Here is a 23,018-nt window from a genome sequence, read left to right as displayed (position 1 = left end):
GCCTATTGATCCTCTGACACGCATTTGTGAATAGAATATATATATTGTCACACACATGCACAGCTAGAAGGACCAAAAGAAGGTAATTCCATGCCAGGCCAGGTCATTTTATCTTTGCAGACCAGACATGGGAAATTCTGCCTGATTCAGATGACATTATTTCTGGTTCCATCCCGAGGACGTCACTTCTGGTTCCAGCCCCCCGATGACATCACTTCCGCTAAAAGCAAAACAACCTTCATCTGTATTTAGTTCTATTTTGTACTCAAATCTGTACACAACTGTGCAACATAGTTGCCTTTTTGAAGCCAGGATTAAGTATACGGGTGGCTGCCCCAAACCTTTTTGTGTGTCAAGGCTATTCATTTCACATTAGCATAGTCGGCAGGATAAAGGCCTCCTTATGGAACAAGGAGCCGAATCAAAAAGAAGCCTTGACACACCATCAAGACCTTCAACCCGTAAGGGACCAGGTGATTTAGTACCATTCCTGAGGTGGAGGCAGTCACTGTGGGTAAGGTAAACCCAGGACGAGTTTCAACCCAGAAGTCTAGTTTAGACATCTGGGAGGGTGGCCAGAATGACTATGGACAAGAACTGGGTTCGGAAGGGACCGCTCTGCTGGACTCAATAAAGGAAGCAACCTTTGATAAAGGTGGGGGTGTCCTGGGTCAGCAGGCAAGGAGAATACTCAATTGGGAGTTTAATAATTACCTACCGGCTGCTCCCCAGGCGCTCCACTTATGGGCCAAAGTTGGGTGCTGGCTACGGGCAGTTTTGAATAATGCCCGACAGTTGGTGGAGCAGATAGCCTGTGTGCTGCACCTCAGAGCACTTCCTGATGATCTCGCCCAGCTGGCCTGGGGATGACCAATTAAAAATATGCTCTCTTTAATAGAGATAATAGAGGAGTTAACAGCGGAAACATATTCGGGAGAACCAGAAAGGAACCTTTGTAAATCCTGAAGTACTTGTGTCTCCATACCTGAGCCCTGTTGCCACACTGCGGTGTGAACCATGGGGGCTACTGATACGCAGTGTCAGTCTCCTCGCAGTGACAAAGAGTTTTGCGGGGACACATGCAGGAGTAGCAGCTGCGCTCTAGTTAATCCTCTGGCCTATATAGGAAATTTGATATGAAATGGATTCAAGGTAGCAGCCTTATTCGATTCAGGCAGTAACATTTCTGTTGTTGCTCGCCACTTGGTATTGCCGCGACAATGGCTTAAAATAAAGACCAGTCTAACCTGTGTGCACGGGGACTATGAGGGGACTGCTATGGGATCAGCTATGAGGGGACTGTTAAAAAACTGATGGTCGCTGTTATAAGAAAAACCTCTGTTCCTAGTGATACTTGGACGAGATTGGTCAGACAATAATAGCGGCATAACTCTCACCTCTTCGAAAGAATCATTGGGCCTAATAATGGATGCTGACACAGCGTCCTCAGCTGCCTCCACACCATGTTCACAGCTGTAGGAGAGACACAGTTCATCTTCCAACGGTGACATGGAAACTCCAGGGATGTTGCGTGGTTGATATGTCATCTCCTGATGTTGCAACAACCCAGGAGGAAACCACGCCCCTTAAGGTCATCTCCAATCCTCTCACACAGCTGCAATTCCAATTTAAGCAGACTCCAGCTTCTTTTAAAAGGAAGCAATGGAATGATGACTCCCTTAAATTTTTGAAAAATGGAGTTCTTCTGGAAGATGGCCAACACACTCGCCATCACTTGCCATAGGGCCCTTACTTTGTGTTAATGACCTTCTTTATTGGGAAGTTGAACACAAGGAGGAGGAAATGTCCTGGTTGTTGATTCTATGGACTTACCAGCGACAAGTCTGTTAATTGGCACATACCCACTTCCTGGGAGCCCATTTGGGCCCCAAAAAAACTCTTGAGTGTATTAAGCTCTGATTTTTTTGGCCGGGAATAAATGAGGAGGTCTGTCGCTTTTGCATGTCCTGTCCAGAATGTCAACTGTGGCAGATTCCTACGAGGGACCGCGCTCCTCTAGTTGCCCTACCACTTATTGATATTCCCTTTGAATGAATCGGGGTTGACCTGGTGGGACATCTAGAGCCATCAGCCATGGAACATAAATGTATAAATGGTCCTGGTTGATTATGCAACATCTAAAGCGATCACACAGGAGTTAGTAGGGGTCTTCTCGCGAATTGACATCCACATTAAATCCTAATGGATCAGGGGACGCATTTTACCTTACAGACGTTCAGGGAGACAGCCAAGTTACTGAAGATAAAAGATTTAAAGACCTTGGTTTATCATTCTCAAACCGATGGTCTCGTGGAGTGGGTTAACCAGACCCTCAAACAGAAGCTTTGCAAGGTGGTCAGCGAAGATTTTTTGCATATCGGAAAGTCCTACAAACCTCCATGGGGTTCTCATCCTTTGAGTTGTTGTATGGATGACAACCCCAGGGCATATTAGATATTCTAATAGTAGGCTGGGAGGAAGAGGCCCTCCCTTCAACACATATCAATTACATAATTGAAAATTCGACCCATTCTAAAATCTCACATGGAGAAAGGGCAAGCAGCTCAGGTCTGTTGCTACGACTGTGCACATCTCTGTGGGAATTCCACCCGGAATACCAGGTCATGGTCCTGGTTCCTACCTCACATTCTAAACTGCTGGCCCATACGAAGTTAAGGAGAAGAAGAGGCTCATCGATTATTTGGTAAAACAACCAAATCGTCAACCGAGCAAATGGGTTTTTCATACGAATCTGCTGAAACTGTGGAAGGATAGGGATCCTGAACCTTCCTCCGGACAGCCCCGTTCACTCTTCACTCATAAATTAGATCTTAACTTTGGTCCTAATTTGATCGCCCATCAACGACGGGAGCTGGAAACAGTTATCCTGTCTGTCCCGGAGGTAGTGAGTGAAAAACACAGACGAACCTCCCTGATTGTGCATGACATAGTGACACAACCCGGAGCAATAGTCTGAGAACGCCCATTTCAAAGCAAAATGGGGAGAAGTGGAGCTGAAGATCAAATGGATGCTGGAATTAGGTGTGATAGAGGAAAGTCATAGGCCCTATTCCAGTCCCATCATCTTAGTCAGAAAGCCTGATGGGAGTTGGAGGTTTTGCAATGACTTCTGTCAGCTTAAACAGGTCTCCCAATTCGATGCATATCCAATGCCATGAGTGGACGACCTCCTTGAGTGGCTAGGACAAGCCAAATTCTTGACCACACTTGTTATGACAAAGGGGTACTGGCAGGTTCCTTTTAACGGACTCCGCAAAAGCAGACACTAGCAGTATCGTGTCCTTCCATTTGGGTTACATGTGCCACCCGTGACATTCCAGCAACTGGTGGATAAAGTGCTCTGTCCCCATAACTTATATAGTGCTGCCTACCTGGATGATGTCATTATCTATTCCAGCACGTAGAAGGAACACCTTCAGCAGGTACAAGAGGTATTGTGGACATTAGGAGAAGTCGGTCTGCAAATTAACCCAAAGAAATCATTCTTTGGATTAATCAAGGCTAAATATTTAGGCTACCTGGTGGGCCAGAGTACCGTGTGACCACAGTGTACTAAAGTTGATGCCATACTGAAATGGCCCCACCTGAAGACCAAGAGGCAGGTTCAAGCGTTTCTCAGATTATCAGGCTACTATCGCCAGTTTGTGCTCCATTTCTCTGAGAGAGCAGGAGGCCCTAGAGATTAAACGGGTGATCTCTCAGCTGAGGTACTACTTCTTATGCTGCAAGTTCACCCTGGTAACAGACCATCCACCTTTACAGTGGATGGCCTTACACAAAGAGTCAAACCTGCGAGTCACAAGGTGGTTCTTTAACCTACAGCCTTTCTCAGGATCATCTTCACCCCATTAGGCAAGATTTTGAATAGTCATTTTATATTTCTACCATTTCTGAATAATCGCACCAACAGTTGTCAACTTCGCACCAAGCTTCTTGCTGATGGTCTTGTAGCCCATTCCCCCCTTGTGCAGGTCTACAATCTTGTCCCTGATGTCCTTTGACAGCTCTTTGGTCTTGCCCATGGTGGTGGAGAGGTTGGAATGGAAGAAATTGATTCTGTGGGCACCTGTGCTTTATACTCATAACAAGTTAAGTTTAGGAGTATCTGTAATTGATCGATCGATCGATTGATTGATTGATTAATTATAATCTGTGTGCCACATAGGCGCACAATCAATGTGTGGGAGTCAGAATTCTGCCTGGGTTGTAGGGGATCAAATACTTATTTCTCTTAATGACATGCAAATCAAGTTATAACTTTTATATAATGTTTTTTTTTTCCAGATTTTTGGTCGATATTCTGTCTCTCTCCATTAAAATGAAACTACCATAACAATTAGAGACTGTTCATTTCTTTGTAAGTGAGCAAACTTACAAATTAAGCAGGGGACCAAATACTTATTTCCCCCACTGTACATATTTTTGGACTGCAGCAGGAAATAGAATGAGGAAGAACATGAAAACTCGACACAGACAATAGACACGCCTGAATTTGAACTCAAGGCTCTGGAGCTATAAGACTGTGGCAATAACCCCTGCCCTCCCACATATTGTTTTTATATTTCACTTATAATATTGAATATAATATCCCATATATTTTCTAAGCAGATAAGCCAGTTCATTGTCATGGAGAACAAATGCCAGTTCCGGAAGCAATGAGCACAAAGTGGGCACCAACCCTGTATGAAGCACTAGTCCATATTAAGATGTCATTATGGTGTGAAAACAACTATATGTGTAACATATAAACTTCTCCCAATTCTGCATTTAATTATTTTAATCAGATTTAACAGCCAGAACAGAGTGAAAGACTGAAATAACTATCAATTATAGTGAAAAATAGCCACTGACATTTAAGTAATGATTCCTTTTGATATGATCAGCACTGACATTTTAATTTTATTGGAACCATTAGCACTGATGACGTTACACAAATTATGACATAAAGTTCTTCTTGTAACCCAAGATACATTTTAGTCAGAGAGAAACCTGCAAAAAATTATTCTTTTAAAGAGCCAAAAGTGACAGTGATGTGGTTATTTTAGGTCCAGATGTAGGTAATTTAAGGCAATGTATTATGTGTTGTACAATTGACAACTCTCACAAAAGCACAATGTGTTTGTTCCCTTCTGATTTTCCTTCTTTCTGCCTGTTTAAACACTTGAAGAAATTTTGGCAATGTCCTCTCCAGAAAGCTATATTTAGATTGCTCAGCCTCGAAACATAATTCTGATCCCAATACACATGTCCCTGGGTTCACCAGAAGCAGCAGCAGCAGTAACAGCAGCAGCATGAAATTACAACATATTCTAAATGCTTAGGCCACAAGAGCCAATCACAGACAAACTGTTCCCACATTGGTTATATTGATTTCGCCTTTAGGGTCAACTTGTTTTATTTGTTATCTATAGCCATGTTTGGTTGTACAGACAGCAATCTGGCCACTTGCTATTACTAAATGTTAACAAAATAAAGGACTAAACTAAGAACAAGTCTGAGCAGTATTCAGTAGTACCAGAATGAAGTAAATCCAGACTACCCTCAACTACTCCTTTCTTTTTTAGCCCCCCCCCCCCCACCTAAAGAGTTCATGATAAAAGAGTCAAAGCTACCTTCAAGTCTCGTTTACTCTTCAAAGCCATTCTAAATAACAAGCACACTGTGACGTTTGTGAGAATTAACGATGTCATGACCTACTTTGTGCTCCTGCTGTCAGCTAACTGCCTCAACAAAAGAGCCGCCTGTGACCTGCTTATGCTGGTAAACTATGTCAGTGTTCACCTGGCTACAAGCGAATGGTCAAATGATGAAAGCGATGGCAGCTGACAAGAATCGCCGCTCTCGCTTGTTAAAATGAGGCTGTTAAATGAGAAAACGAAAGGATCCCTGATGGTACACCTTAAAGAAGGGGGTGGCGTTTGGGCCAGGGCTCTAGAGACTCCCCATCAGTTTTGAAGTCACCATGCTGCCCCAGTGTTGCCGGCCTGCCGTGATAGTACTCATTCCTAATGAGATATCTGGAATTCATCTACAGGGCAATGTGTATGTAGCACCCTTCAAAATGAGCAACCTCAGAAAGACAAGGCAACTACCAGCATGGCAGTGATCAAAATACTTCTTGTCCTTGGGTTTTGCTTTTTCCTTAGAGGAAACAGGGTGAAGGGTACTTTGTAATGATTGATGGGAAGCAGCAGGGCCACATTTTGGATTGTAGGAACATTTACAAAAAGGAATCTGATAGCTGCCCATCTATTGTACAATTTAGTACAACAACCAACTTGACCCTTTCTCATGTGTCTTGTCTTCAGGCTTGTTTTGTCAAGAAGATGTGCATTTCCTGTTTTAACAGGCAGTTTGTTACTTTTGATCATCTGGTAGGTTCATCTGCACAAGAAAGAGAAGGTGGGTTTGTATGGAAGGAGTCCCTAATGATGCAGGAATGTCTTTTCCTGGTTCTGGAAGGCCACAACAGCCACAGGCCTCCTCTCAAATGAATTTCAGAATTTGATGTCAATCATGTTGTTAATTGAACTTCTGGTTTAATTGAATAGCTTACCTCATCTCTCTTTATTTTGCTTATTTTAACAACTTGTTACCAGTTTTAAGTTCTTCCTGTGTTTTTCCTTAATTAGCACTTGATTAACCATGAACTGTAAATAATAAGGGGGGGGGGGACAGCTAACCACATTGTTTTGTCATCATGAGCGGCACAGTGGTTAATGTCGTGACCTTGTAGTTGTAAAATACTGCTGTCTGTGTGGAATTTGCACATTCTTCCCCACCTGCATTTGTCTTTTCTCTCCTAGTATTCCAGTTTTCCTGTCGTAGCTCAAAGATAAGCACATTAGGTTAATCAGTGACTCCAAAATGGTATTATAAGTATGTTTGTGCTGAAGGGTAGCCAGGCCAGAGCTGGTTCCCACCTTGCACCTAAAATTGCCAGGATAGATAGTAGATCTCCAGAACTTCTCTGGTGTAAGAACATGAGAAACGCTTTCACAAGATTATTGGAACATTCAGTCCAACATAGTCCAACCATCCTTAATCCACTAACTTTTGAAAAACTGCAAGATTTGAAGACCCCTAATTAGATCCTCTAAGTATACCCATCCACAACAGAAGTTTTAAACTTGGAGGGTTGCAATGGCAGCAGGTTTTATTCCATCCTCTTTCTTACCTAGCAACCCATTAGTGCTGGTAATGGAACATACATTCTTTTGTCTTAATTTGAATTGACTTGCTTTTAAGAAACAGACAACTTCATTCTTTCATTTTTTTTCCTTTCTTTAACTATCAGCCAAATAATATTGGGCTGCACAGATGAATGCATCTCAAAGCACTCATAAATATGGAAGCAGAAAGCTACACAGAAAATCTACATCCCCCATTACCCTGTATTAGATTAAGCAGGTTTGATAATGGATAGAGGTGATCCTCACAAAGTGGCTTTTTTATAAAACACTCTGAAAAATAACTATGAAGACAAATAAGGTTCACAGAACATTCTTTCAAGAATAATATATGCTATTGTCAATTTTCAACAGTAGAATGATAAAACAGTCAAGATGAACACCTAGAGAGGTGGCCTGTTTTGTTAATTTAGATAATGGTTAGAATGAAAGCCCGCTGCCGCTGCAGCCCCCCGCAACCAGGATTATTATAATGTATGAATCCTCCTAAACATTTTTCATTGAATATTAAGAAGGCAGTTGTTTACTTAGCTTGGTTTGGTTGACAGGATGCTGGCTTAACATTGAGATTTAATTGATTAGATAAAGCTGTTTAGTCTACTGGGATTTAGACATGGTCCTGGAGGAACACGGATTCAGTTATCATCTTTTACTCAATTCCTGGTTTAAAGTGTTGAAGTGAGCTAAAAGCTTGCTACTAACATAAGCATGTTACATCCTGCACTGTGGCACAGCCATAAGCATTGGCATCTCATAGCTTCCATGGTCTAGGTTCAGGTCCATCATGGCCATTGTCTATGTGGGAGTTTGCACATCTCCCTGTGTATTTGCTCATCCCTTCCCTATATTTTTTACTTAATCATAACTGCTCTTACTGAGAGCATTGTGATGGAGCAGTGGTTAGTACAACTACTACTATAACCGTAAGGACTAGGATTCATTGTCAGTGTGGAGTTTGCCAGTTTTCTCCAGGTAGAGTATGTAAAGGTGATATCCCAAAGATGTGCACGCTGGATTGAATGGCCTCAGGAAACTGGCCTGATATAGTATAAGTAGTGGTGGTGGGTTAGCACTTAATTCTTTCCTGAGATGGACTAGAATATCATTTATTTTTGGTTTCAGCCTTTCATATTACACTGCTGGCTGGACTTTGGCTTATGGAAGATTAATCATGCCAAAATTAAATACAAATCCAACATCCATCCATCTTCCAACCCGCTGAATCCGAACACAGGGTCACGGGGGTCTACTGGAGCCAATCCCAGCCAACACAGGGCACAAGGCAGGGAACCAATCCCGGGCAGGGTGCCAACCCACCGCAGGACACACACAAACACACCCACACACCAAGCACACACTAGGGCCAATTTAGAATCACCAATCCACCTAACCTGCATGTCTTTGGACTGTGGGAGGAAACCGGAGTGCCCGGAGGAAACCCACGCAGACACGGGGAGAACATGCAAACTCCACGCAGGGTGGACCGGGGAAGCGAACCTGGGTCTCCTAACTGCGAGGCAACAGCGCTACCACTGCGCCACCGTGCCACCCCAAATCCAACATGTTAACTAGATTAAAATATAATGTACTGTATATGCACATGGTGCATTAATTTTGGCACAGTTTTATCGTGTCATAATTAAAAACATAATGTAAGCCGGAGTTCATGTCAGGAAGTTATAATAAAGTTCATTGATGGATTATTTAAGGGAGAAGAAATTTGGTGGGTGGAGTAACAAAAAAAAAGAGAAAAAAAGAAGTGTTCTTGGGTAGCTCAGTGCTGTATCTCCATCGTTGTATTATAAAAGAAATAAAATACAATTGGCAAATAGTCCACAAACTGGGGTGACCATCTCTGTGTGCCTTTCCACACATTGAAGAATCAGTCTGCACTGAATCTAACCTATCTCTCTCTCATTCTTCCTAGGGCACGAAGCGGAAGCTGAAGCAGAAACAGAAGCGGACAATGGCCGATAGTGAGGTGAATCGCGTTGAAATTGTAGTCGAGGAACTCCAGGCACTCGATGAACAGATTCAGAAACTTCTGTCCAGACGAAGATACCTCAGAGATCTGAAGGCTCGGCTGTTGGATAAACTGTCCTCGCCATCTGTTATCAGCGTAATATCAACCCCGCGTTGTGCCGCTCAAGTCACCTTCACCCCCGCGCCTTGTAGGAGCAACACCGATGATGACCTCGGTGTATTTCAGCAATGCAGGCGGGGGTTCAAGGCTAGAACACCTCCATCGGCACAGGCAAGCATCGTAACGCAGAACCGGTTTGACCCTCTAAGCGTCCCCAGTTCGCCTTCAGCTCCTAGTGATGTAATAGTGGTAGGTGATTCTATTGTTAGGAACCTCAATATCACTTGCCCTAATAGAAAATCTTTTGTTTCTTGTTTTCCCGGTGCTCGTGTCCGAGATGTGACGAGACGTGCGCCGGCGATCTACAAGAACAGGGCAGTTGGAGCAATTGTTTTACATGCTGGCGTAAACGACATAAGGCACCGACAGTCCGTGATCCTCAAGGCAGACTTCACTGCATTAATTAAAGACACAAAGGAGAGGACCCCATCGGCAAAGATCTTCATCTCGGGTCCACTCCCTCTCGTCAGACGATCAAACGAGTACTACAGTCGTCTGCTTGGTTTAAACAACTGGCTGCATGGCTTCTGCAAGAATCAAGACATCGGTTTCATCAACAACTGGGACCTCTTTTGGGAAAGACCGCATTTTTTCAAGCGAGATGGCCTGCATCCGAATAGCTTCGGCGCCCGGGTCCTCTCCGAAAACATATCCAAGGTAATTCGTTTATCTTGACTATCTATCTCTGCTTTTAACCCCTTCCGAAATGCCACTCCTGTGCTTGGTCATGATAATTGTTTAATAAAATCTTCCATAAAAGTGCACAACATAAATACTGTAATAACCAATCTTAATGCACATAGAAAATCTAGGCAATACGGCATAAACACCAATAATTTAATTAAAGTTACTACTTTAGATGAACAATGTATTAAAACTGTAAAAACAGATCATAGATTAAACAAAAAATACACACAGAGCGGCGCTAATAAAAATAACTTAATTCCTGTTCCATATATCAATAACGCACATAGTATTCATCTCTGCTCCTCCAAAACATTGAATATGGCTCTATTAAATGTTAGAGCTTTAACTAACAAGACGTTTTTTATCAACGATCTTATTAGTGATAAAAAAATAGATTTTATTGCACTAAGTGAAACGTGGCTTAGCTCAGATGGCGCAGCTGTTTTAATCGAATCTGCGCCTCCGGATTACAGTTTTACTCGTGCTGATCGCCAAGGAAAGAGAGGTGGAGGGCTAGCAAACATTTACTCAAGCAGGTTAAAATGTAAAAATATCAGTTTTGATAAATTCAAGTCTTTTGAGTATCTCGCCATTATTATTCAGGGAGATTCTCACGTTCTAGTATTATCCGTGTATAGACCTCCAAAATTCAACGCGTCTTTCTTTGAGGAATTCTCTGACTTGATGTCAATCTTAATTACGAACTATGACACACTCTTAATAGTCGGCGACTTTAATTTTCATATAGATAATCAATGTGACCAGAAAGTAAAAGAATTTATGAACCTCCTGGACTCTTTTGATTTGAGACATCTCGTTAATCAGCCTACACATAAAGCAGGTCATACGTTAGACTTAGTAATTACTAAAGGACTAAAAGTTGATATAAAGCAGGTCATTGATATTGGTCTATCAGACCATTTTCTTCTACTCTTTAATATAGAAATAATGAAAGAAAACACTCATGAGAAGCATATTGTTAAAAAAAGCTTCTTTGACTCATCAGCAGCTTTAAAACTTTCAAACATTCTAACCAATCAGTCCGTTTATAGTGCCAACTATAATAGCGAGGAGAATGTAAATAGTAAGGTGGAAAGATTTAATACTAAAGTGAGGGCTGCTGTTGACTTAGTTGCACCTGAAAAGACAGTTAAAAAATCTTCTAGCATTGTTATACCATGGAAGACCCAAAGAGTGTCTGATTTAAAGAGAACATGCCGTAGAGCTGAGCGTAAATGGAGGAAAACTAAACTAACTATTGACTATGAAATATTAAAAGTTAAAATAACAGAATACAATAATACAGTCCGTCTTGAGAAGCGTTGCTATTTCTCTAAGATTATAAATAACAATGCTAGTAATCCCAGAGTCTTATTTTCGACAATTGATCATCTGTTAAACCCAGGTAACTCAAAGGAATGCCTCCTAAGTACTTCCAGTAAAACCTGTGTGGCTATCGCTGTATGTTTCAATCAAAAAATTAATGATATTAGAAATAACATAGTATATCTCCACAACACTAAGGTTCCTCCTAAACCCCAGTACCCCATAATAAACAAATTAAAGTCTTTCACTAGGATAGATTTACCTGATTTACATAAAATAATTTCTCAAATGAAACCCTCCACCTGTGCCCTTGACCCAATACCAACAAATTTTTTCAAAGAAGTATCGGGCGTGCTTAGTGATAATGTTCTTGACATAGTAAATTCATCATTAGATACGGGGGTCTTCCCAGACTGTCTTAAGACTGCGGTAGTTAAACCCCTACTTAAGAAAAATAATCTCGATCCCTCTGCTCTTGAAAATTATAGACCCATCTCTAACCTGCCTTTCTTAAGTAAAATTCTAGAGAAGGCAGTCATTATACAGTTAAATAAGCACCTCAATAAACATGCTATTCTTGATAAATTTCAGTCAGGTTTTAGAACAAATCACAGCACAGAAACTGCACTCGTTAAAGTAGTAAATGACTTGCGGGTAAATGCAGACAGAGGCCATTTATCTGTTCTCATCCTCTTAGATCTGAGTGCCGCATTTGACACCATTGATCATAATATTCTTAAGAATCGCCTTAGTCAATGGGTGGGCCTCTCTGGCAGTGTCTTAAATTGGTTTGAATCCTACCTGGCAGGGAGAAAATTCTTTGTTAGTTGTGGTAATTATAACTCAAAGACACATGATATTCTATATGGTGTTCCACAAGGCTCTATCCTGGGTCCACTGCTCTTCTCAATCTACATGCTTCCATTAGGTCAGATTATCTCAGGGCACAACGTGAGCTACCACAGCTATGCTGATGACACACACCTGTATTTATCAATAGCACCTGATGACCCCAAATCTCTTGATTCGCTAACACAATGTCTAACTTGTATCTCAGAATGGATGAATAGTAATTTTCTCAAATTAAATAAAGAAAAAACCGAAATCTTAGTGATTGGCAATAATGGATACAATGAGGCTATTAGAAATAAACTGGATGAATTAGGATTAAAAGTCAAATCGGAGGTAAAAAGCTTAGGGGTAACCGTTGATTGTAATCTGAATTTTAAATCGCATATTAATCAGATCACTAGGACAGCATTTTTTCACCTAAGAAACATAGCAAAAGTTAGACCTCTTATATCATCGAAAGATGCAGAGAAATTAGTTCATGCGTTTGTTTTCAGTCGGCTAGATTACTGTAACGCACTCCTCTCAGGACTACCCAAAAAAGACATCAATCGTTTGCAACTAGTGCAGAATGCAGCTGCTAGAATCCTTACCAGGAAAAGAAAATCCGAACACATTTCTCCAGTTTTGATGTCACTACACTGGTTACCTGTGTCATTCAGAATTGACTTTAAAATTCTGCTTATGGTTTATAAAGCTTTAAATAATCTCGCCCCGGCTTATATATCGGAATGTCTGACACCTTATATTCCAAATCGTAACCTCAGATCCTCAACTGAGTGTCTCCTTAGAATTCCAAGAGCAAAACTTAAAAGAAGTGGTGAGGCGGCCTTCTGCTGTTATGCACCTAAAATCTGGAATAGCCTGCCAGTAGGAATTCGCCAGGCTAACACAGTGGAGCACTTTAAAAAACTACTGAAAACACATTATTTTAACATGGCCTTCTCATAACTTCACTGTAATTTAATCTTGATACTCTGTATATCTAATTCATTATAATAACTATTCATTCAAAATCTGTACTAACCCCTACTCTCTCTTCTGTTTCCTTTTCCGGTGTCCTGTTGGTGGTGGCGTGCGCCACCACCATCTACCCAAAGCACCATGATGTTCCAGCAATGATGGATGGATTAAAAGCCAGAAGTCTGTATGACCATCAGCATCAAGTGACTCCGTGAAAAACCCGAACTACAAAGAGGACTATTTCATTTATGTTAGGTAGAATGCCCAAAGGGGACTGGGCGGTCTCGTGGCCTGGAACCCTTACAGATTTTATTTTTTTCTACAGCCTTCTGGAGTTTTTTTTTGTTTTTTCTGTCCACCCTGGCCATCGGACCTTACTCCTTTCTATGTTAATTAATGTTGTCTTATTTTAATTTCTTATTTTGTCTTTTATTTTTCTTCTCTCCATTATGTAAAGCACTTTGAGCTACTTTTTGTATGAAAATGTGCTATATAAATAAATGTTGTTGTTGTTGTTGCTACGCTACAGAGGTCACCCGCAAGCCAAGAAGAACCAACGCCAAATTCTGGTAAGGAGAGTAGCGGACTCTCAACACCCGCTCTTACACTGGTGGCAGTGACAGTTGGTTAAGTTTGTGGAAGTTAATTTGCATTTCTATAGATGGCGTGGATATTACCAGTATTGCTTGTGGACACTTTAGTAACAATTGGTGTCAGTTTTACAAGTTGAGCTACATGCTACACACTACTGCACATTTTTCTGAAACATGGCGGATGACGAGCAACAACCCGCTGTTATTCCGCAGCAAAGAGCTAGCGCCTATACTGTGAAGACACAACTGCCGTTTAGAGTTGAGTTGCCCCCACCCTTCACTGGTGACGGAGTTGAGTGATTTACTTCATGGATACAACAATTAGAAGTAGCTCTGAATGTTTCAGCAACTCCGTTAGAAAAGGCTAAGCTTCTCCCAACAAAACTCAGTGGCGCCGCCTTCTCATACTGGCAGGGCCTCTCCGCTGATGTAAAGGCTGACTACACGTTGGCTAAAGCTAGTCTGAGCACTGAAATGTGGCCAAAAACTGCTGTCTTCCAAAAACAAACGTACTTGAATGCTCGTCCTCGCAAACCCAAAGAACCACTGGAGATTTATGCAGCAGACTTGACTAACCTAGTCACTGAAGCTTTTCCACAATACACTGCTGATGCTCCACATTGTGAAATTTTTAGACAGTTTGTGTCGGGATTAGATCCCTCGTTTCAACTAAAAATCCATATGCATGTTGCAGTGACACTGGATACTGCATTGAAAGTAGCATGGCAATGTGAACATGCTCAGTTAACTCTCAACATAGCTGCTCCTTCAAATGTCATGCCAGTGACTGTCACACAAAACAATGCAGACAGCCTTGCTGCTGATCCTATAACTGACTTAGTCGCTGCTATTGCTGATCTCCGGACTGACCTACGTGACTTACAACAGTCTAATAAACGCTATACTGATGAAAGACTGGCCAAACACACGCAGCAGTTTTCTGAGTTTAAACACGAAGTGAAAGGAATAAGGAGCACATCTCATGCGTTTGGAATGACAGATCTTACCTGCTGTACTGGTCATCATTCAAAACAACGGAACTACCATTAGTGCCACTGCCAGGACTGGTACAATTCTACCCAAAATTCATCCACAGGAAGAAATCGCTCTCTCTATGATAACATATCTACACCATATTTCCGAGCTTCATCACCTCATCGTTACACCTATTCTGATGATGACTGCTTTCCTAAAAATGGTGATCCCGGTTCTTGCCATCATCGAAGCTGCTCCCCAGCCTCTCAGCATCCAAAGGTCTACTGTTCCCGAACAGATCACTGTAATGATTTTTCTCCCTCCATGTACTGTTATGATAATTCACCTGTCCGCTCTCCTTTGGGTGAGCGCAGAGCCCATGCTGCAATACATTCTTCTAACTCTGATTATAGACCCCAAAGAGCTTCTTCCCAATCACCAGGTCCCCTCTACAGACAAAATAGACACTCCTCACCCACTATGTCACACCACCAGAGACATCCTTCAGACATCTATCATCACACACCTCCCACAAGACGGGTGCATTTTTCCACACCAGACAACACTCTTTGTTCCTCTAAACTTATTCAGGGAAATTATCAGATGCTGGTATTGAGGACCAAAAGTCAGTTTCGGATCACATATCGGTCCACCCACATAATGTTGATTCAAATGCACACATCAGCCCTACTCCATTTATACAACTCACAATAGCTGGAGCTGAACTCCATGCTTTAGTGGACACTGGTTCAAGTTGACTGCCGCAGATCTATTCCAACATTGTCAACACAGCCCATCGGTAAGACATTTGTCTTTGCTACCTCTGTAACTGGGCACTTCTTGGATATGTTGGGATCTGTTACTTCCCCTGTACATACTGGAGACATTACCTTTTCTCATGTTTTTCATGTGGTGCGTTCTTCCAGCCGCCTTGTGATTTTAGGATGGGATTTTCTAACCCAGCATCATGTGACCTTGAACCTGCCACATGCATATTTGTCAATGTACGACACCACTGTGGCTCTCTCCTCCCCTCAACATCTTGTCCCACCACTACTGTCTCACCAGTGACTGTCCCAACTTTGTCAGAAATGGCAATTGCAGTCTCTGTTATGGGAAGCTGCATAGCTTCTTCCCATGTCAATAATTTTGTTGGCTTTACAGAGCCACACCACTCCCCTGCGCTGTCATTAGCTGTTGCTAGAACATTAACATTAGTAAACAATGGGAAAGGCTTTGTCAGAGTTGTTAACCCATCCACATACACTGTTTCCCTCAGTGAAGGATGTCCTTTAGGCCAGCTTTTCTCAATCATAGACCAGGGACATGAGGAATACACTTTAGTGTCAGCAGTTACTGCTAGTAATGGGTTTAAAGAAGCACTGCCACAAGTGGACATGTCTGAAATGAATTTGTCCTCAGCAGAAGTAATACAACTTGAAACTTTACTAAGGGACTATTCAGATATTTTTAGCTCACACCCTTATGATTATGGCACAACAAACCTGATCACCCACAGTATCCTTACGGGGGATACTAAGCTAATCAAATTACGTCCATATAGAGTTTCCCCAGCAACCCAGGTTCTATTGCAACAGGAAGTGGAGAAGCTCCTGGAGCATAATATTATTGAGGAATCTCATAGCTCATGGTCGGCTCCAGTCGTATTAGTTAGGAAAAAAGATGATGCCCACAGATTTTGTGTTGATTATCGTTGCCTTAATGCAGTTACTATTGGGGGAAAAAAAAGAAGTGTTTTTGGGTAGCTCAGTGCTGTATCTCCACCATGTGGATAGTTCTTTGAGTACTGAGAAAAGCACTATATAAATGTAATGAATTATTATTATTATTATTATTATTATTGTATTATAAAAAAAATAAAATACAACTGGCAAATAGTCCACAAACTGGGGTGACTATCTCTGTATGCCTTTCCACACAGAGGACTCAGGCTGCTACGCTACCGAAGTCACCCGCAAGCCAAAAAGAACCAACTCCGAATTCTGGTAAGGAGAGTAGCAGACTCTCCACATCCGCTCTTACAATATCAAGCAAATAGCCGACTGCTTTTCACTATGTTATGTAATTTTCATGTCAGCTTAAAATGCAATACAAAACACGTAGTTCATTTTCATTCCTGTTCGAAGCACGTTTGTCATAAGTAAAAGTAAATCTCTGCATTCTGCCTGACATTTCGAATTTAAATAAAGATCTCTAGTGGAAAAAAATCTCCAGGCTCACCCCTGTTTGGACAGATGGAAGGAGATACTGGGACACTGTTGGGATGCCAGCCAGGTCACCCCATTTAATCCTAAATCAAAAGTATGAATCCAAAAAACAGGCGGTCGATGGCGCAAAAAGGCACAAATAACACAGGAAACATGAGAACAAGGCTTTAGGGTACAATAGTCTCCGTTTTCCAACCCAAAACAAATCTTGAAAGTCTCCAAAAATTATCCTTAGGGAGTTCCACGCTTGGCAATTGTAAGCTCTGCTAAATACATTTTAACGTCAGGTTTATGAAACTGTAGGTAAATCAAAACTTGAATGTTTTGCTTATCCCTAATGGGCACAGGTCCAAACAGTGTCAAGTTGGTTAATCAGCTTGTGGCTCACTTTTATCTCTTTATTAAGAGTTTTGTCTCTGGTTAAAAAAAGAAAGAATATAGTGGATTAGAGTAGGGTGTGCATGTTAGTTGAAATAAGGGAAAAGAAATTTGTTCCATTAGCATCACTAATTGGTAACTAATTAAGAAAGTGGAACGAACAAAATGCTACAGACACTTGAGGCCCTCCAAGATACACATTTGATTCCCCCAGCTTATCAGGTCATTTTTGTCACATGCACAGTGAAATTTTTATACCCAAAGGATTCCTTCAACCAATAGTGTCTACATCCAACTACTGTAGTAAAGGCAGTGGTGGATCCACAATGGTATTGGCAGCCATCAGGTGGAAGTCATTAGGTCCAGTGATTGTTCCAAATCGTACAACAGCTAAGGAATATGAGGCCATTTTACATTGCCAGATGTAGCCTATAGTGCAAACACTACTCCCTAATGATGATTTCCTAATATCATTATGGTAATGCTACCACACAAACTCAAGAGCAGTTTCATTACCATCAAGATGAACTCATATACCATCCATAGCCTCTTCAAACACCAGATCTAAACATCCATATGGGATTTTCTAAAGCATGCAGTACAAAGTAGATTTTGGCTTCCTTAATCTGTCAAAGAACTAGAATGATCCAGAAAGTTATACTTTTTTCAAGATGATAATTCCTGGTCCACTTCAAGGGATCCCAGAACCTATCTTTGTGACAGTAGTGAAATTCTTACTTGAATATACTAATCAACATACAACTTGTCCAGTAATGGAATACTATGTGCATCCATAAACTATACCTACTTACACTGGAATAATTAAGAGTTACAAAGCAAATAAACACACAGGTCTTCAGGATGTAGAAGGAAAGCTGAGAACACAGACAAGCCCCAGATAGATAGATAGATAGATAGATAGATAGATAGATAGATAGATAGATAGATAGATAGATAGATAGATAGATAGATAGATAGATAGATAGATAGATAGATAGATAGATAGATAGATAGATAGATAGATAGATAGATAGATAGATCTTTATTAATCCCAAGGGGAAATTCAAATACTCCAGCAGCAGCATATTGATAAAAAACAATATTAAATTAATGAGTGATAAAATGCAAGTAAAACAGACAATAACTTTGTATAATGTTAATGTTTCCCCCCCGGGTGGAATTAAAGAGTCACATACTGTGGGGGAGGAATGATCTTCTCAGTCTGTCAGTGGAGCAGGACAGTGACAGCAGTCTGTCGCTGAAGCTGCTCCTCTGACTGGAGATGATTCTGTTCAGTGGATGCAGTGGATTCCCCATGACTGACAGGAGCCTGCTCAGCGCCCGTCGCTCTGCCATGGATGTCAAACTGTCCAACTCCGTGCCTACAATAGAGTCTGCCTTCCTCACCAGTTTGTCCAGGCGTGAGGCGTCCCTCTTCTTTATGCTGCCTCCCCAGCACACCACTGCGTAGAAGAGGGGACTCTTCTGATATGGAGAGAATGGGCAAACTCCAAATAGACATGACTCAGCCAGAATTCAGACCCAGTCGTCTGGAGCTGTGAGGCAGCACAGCTAATCACCACATCACCCCTCTGAAACACAAATATTTTTAAAACTTTTGTCAAAGGTTAAAAATACAACACTGTCCAGATTAATTTTTTTATGCTGAAAATGTGAAGTGCTCTTTGTCTTTGCAGATCCTTTCAAAAGGTACAGTAAACCTATTAAAGGCCTGTTATTCTGATGGGACCTCCGTATGATAACAACTGCAGCCGACTAAACCACTGCCAAACACAACAGACATTAGCAGAAGACAGAATGAGTAATGTGGGTGAGGCGGTGATGTCATTTTTGATATAAACATGTTGTGGCCAGCGTGCAGATGAAATATTCCCTCTGGATGAATTTGGATGCATAAGTGTTACTTAAAAAGTCAATATTACATAGACTTCATGAGCTCATCGAAGAAGAGGTTGGATGCTTTATTTTGGCAAATGTATTTTTTCTTTTATGTTAATATGCTTAATAAATGCCCGTACATAACACCTCAAATAGGATATATAGTGCAGTATAACGAGGAAAAACCTGTGCTGTGACTTTTCCATTGTTCAGTAAATTAAAAATATATTCTCATTGTAAATAATGCCTGACTAAAAAAAACTTACTAAAGACTGAATACTCTACTAATTTGTTTTGTTACACCTATTCTTAAAATCCAGCAGTCCACCCAGTGTTTGTTTGTGCTGTTGCTTCCAGTGTCATTTGCCCAACTCCATGAACCCGACCACAGGTTTGATACTGGGTGGATAAATGTCTCATAAAATGGACAGTTTGACACTTAAGGATACTTTCATCTATTTTGTACTTCCATTTATTCTCTTACAAGTTGGTGGTGAGGTGCTCACAACCCCAGCAGCAATAAGTGGTCATACATGGGACTTCAGTCTATTTCAGGCTCAATCACACACCTATACTCACATTTTCATGGTCAACAGTAATTTAACCTGTAAATGTTAGAGTAGTTCAAAGCAAAATGGAGTACCGAGAACAAGATCTGCTCAGGAGAATGTGCCAACTCACCATATGAAAAATGAGTATGAGGTAAGTACAGTAAATCACAATTACAAATGCAGGCTCATAGATATTTTAGGTTTATTACCAATAAGCTGTATGTTTCAGCTATTAAAAAAGCCTGACAATAGCAACTTGCAAGTTTTCAATGCAACATGAGACAACTAACAGGCTTCCAAAATGGCTAAATGGTCAGTGCATCTGTCACAAAAGGTCCAAAATTATGTCAATGTAAAGAATTCACAAAAATAATAACAGCAAATACAAATGCGAACATGCAAAGTACATCTGCAAAGAGGAACGGTGCTCACAATGATGGAAGCTCACTAACCGGTATAAACTGACACTTCACAGGACAGTTTCTAAATGCCACTAATACACAACCTCTACAAATGACCACATAAATTGGATAGGCACTTCTGTAAAAAAATGTATGCTGTGAGCCTCACAAATTTGGAATTTGCTGCAAGGAAATCCATTCAAAAACTGCTTTATTTGTATCCAAAGTGGTGTACAAACTACAAAATCTAGATCCTCGAGCAATGGAAAAGAAGTGATGTGGTATGATGAATTATCTTTCACCCTGCTTTCAACACCTGGACAGGTTTACTTATGGAGAAACTCAAAGGATGCCTTTAACTGACAATATCTGTTTCCAACTGTTAAACATAATGGGGAATCCATAATGGTATTGGGCATCCATCAGGGGGAAGTCATTAGGTCCAGTAATTGTCCTACATGGTCATGCAACAGCTTTGGAATATGAGGCCATTTTATTTATTATCAGATGCACCCTATGATGCAAACACTACTCCCTCGTGATGTTTTCATATTCCAGGATGATAATCCTACCTTAAAAACTCAAGAGCATATTCATGAACTTCAAGATGAACTCGTATGCCATTTTTAATCTCCAGAATAGATCTACACATTATTGAACCCTTATAGGGAATTCTGAAACACACAGTATAAGGTAGATTTCTGCCTTCTTCATCCATCAAGGAATTGGAATGATCCAAAAAGTTATATATTTTTCAAACTGATAATTCCTCGGTCCACTTCATGGCATCCCAGAGCCTACATTTGCAACAACACTGAAATTCTTAATTTGATGTACTAATCAACCCACAATGTGTCTATTAATGGAATATCATGTGCATCTTCAAACTATACTTACTTACACTCTAGCACACAGTTAAAACCCCACAGAGATATGGAGAGAATGTGCAAACTCCTTTTAGACATGGCTCAGCCAAGATTCAGACCCGGTGAGGCAACAGATCTAGACTACTACCTCTTCATCCATCAAAAAACTGGAATGAACTCATAAGTTATATTTTTTCAAACTTATAATTCCTGGTCCACTTCATGTGATCCAAGAGTATGTTTGTACAGCAACAGGTTCAAAGACTCTACTGACCTTAGACAGATGGTCCATAACAGGTTACATTAACTCATATTGAGTCAGTTAGAGTTACTGGTCAACACAACCAAATGTTGTTAGACTATACAAAGAGAATTTCTCCTTATGAGGAATTACTATAGCTCTGACTCACACTCTTAAACTGCCATGACTGCATATATCATTTTGCACATACAGGACATTTTAAATAAAAGAAATGGCAACTACTTACAAAATACCCACATTGGGGCAAGCCATCTCTTAAAAGTGTTTTGAGTGAATTAAATGACACCTCAGAACAGGCTGCCATTTAAACTTGGTGCTTCAAAGTATTTTTCATATTAACCTGTACATTATCCATTTTACTGACCCAGCTGGGATTGGCTCCAGCAGACCCCCATGACCCTGTAGTTAGGATATAGCGGGTTAGATAATGGATGGATGGATGGAGATTAATCTTAACAAAGAAAAGTATGACTGCTTCAGCTTGCCAGAGGGATAAATACATTGGGAAATACATAATTATGTTCTGTATGCTAGCGTCTGAAATTGGGTGGGATGTGACAGCACTATTTAAAAAAAAATAAAGACGAGCTTATGAGTTATGATACCAAGGACTCTGTTTGATATCATTCATTTGCTGAAAAGAATTATGGAAAAAAATTATGAAAGAGGCATTTCAGAGCATTCTAAAAAATGTTTCCTGATTTACCGATGGAGTTACAGAAGACAGGGTAACTGTTAAGAATTACGTCAAGAGAATTAAAGAGAAACTAGCCAACCCGCGGCGTAACATATGCCGCATAATTATGTATTGATGGGTGACCACTTCCTGAACGACACAGTTGTCAGTACTTGTAGTCACAGTTGAGAAACACTTTTTTAATGTCTTTTAAGCACAGGGGAAACAATGAACATGTGAAACATCCGTAATGTAATAATCCACCAAGAAAAGTAAAATTGCAACAATGCTATCTACAAAAGTGAAAACAAATTCGAGCCCCGTGTATTTTTTAACTGCCTTGTGGGGCTGTAGTAGTGTTGCTGCTTTGTGGTAAGGAGACTCTGGAAGATTGTGTGTTCGCTTCCCGGTTCCTTCCTGTGTGGATAGCGCTTTGAATACTGAGAATCAGTATCGGTATATCAATGTAACGAAATATTATTATTCCTATGTCTGCACGTGGTCCTGCAGGCAAACGCCGCAAAAATAATATATTGATTGCTGAACACTTCCGGAAAGACACAGTTGTCTAAAAGGAGGGAAAAAAATGAACATTTGCAAAATCCGTAACACTCCTTTCAGTAAGTACAATGCACACGCGTTTGTCGGCCAGTTTTTGCCAGCCGACCGTCGTTGCATGGTCATTCAGCGATTCAGTTCCGCGACAAACATGCCTTTTCTTACCTGGTCCTCCCCCCTCCACCCTCGTTCTCTAAGCTTACACACCCCCTGGTCATGTGCCCGCTCGCAAGAGCAACTCACGGAGCCCCGGCCACCAACTTTAAGACCATTGGATGAAGCAGGTGAGATGCTAATGAAACAGAGGCACAGGGCTTATTGATTTTTAAAGACTGCTTCCTTTATTGTGTTTTGAGAGGGAAACATACAATTGTCCGTGACTTACAATTGGAGGACAGCCGACGCTAATGAAACAGAGGCACAGGGCGTATTGGTTTTTAAAGACTGCTCAC

Source organism: Erpetoichthys calabaricus, chromosome 4 (assembly GCF_900747795.2).
Source record: "Erpetoichthys calabaricus chromosome 4, fErpCal1.3, whole genome shotgun sequence".
NCBI classification, from domain to species: domain Eukaryota; kingdom Metazoa; phylum Chordata; class Cladistia; order Polypteriformes; family Polypteridae; genus Erpetoichthys; species Erpetoichthys calabaricus.
This window is presented reverse-complemented; position numbering follows the sequence as displayed.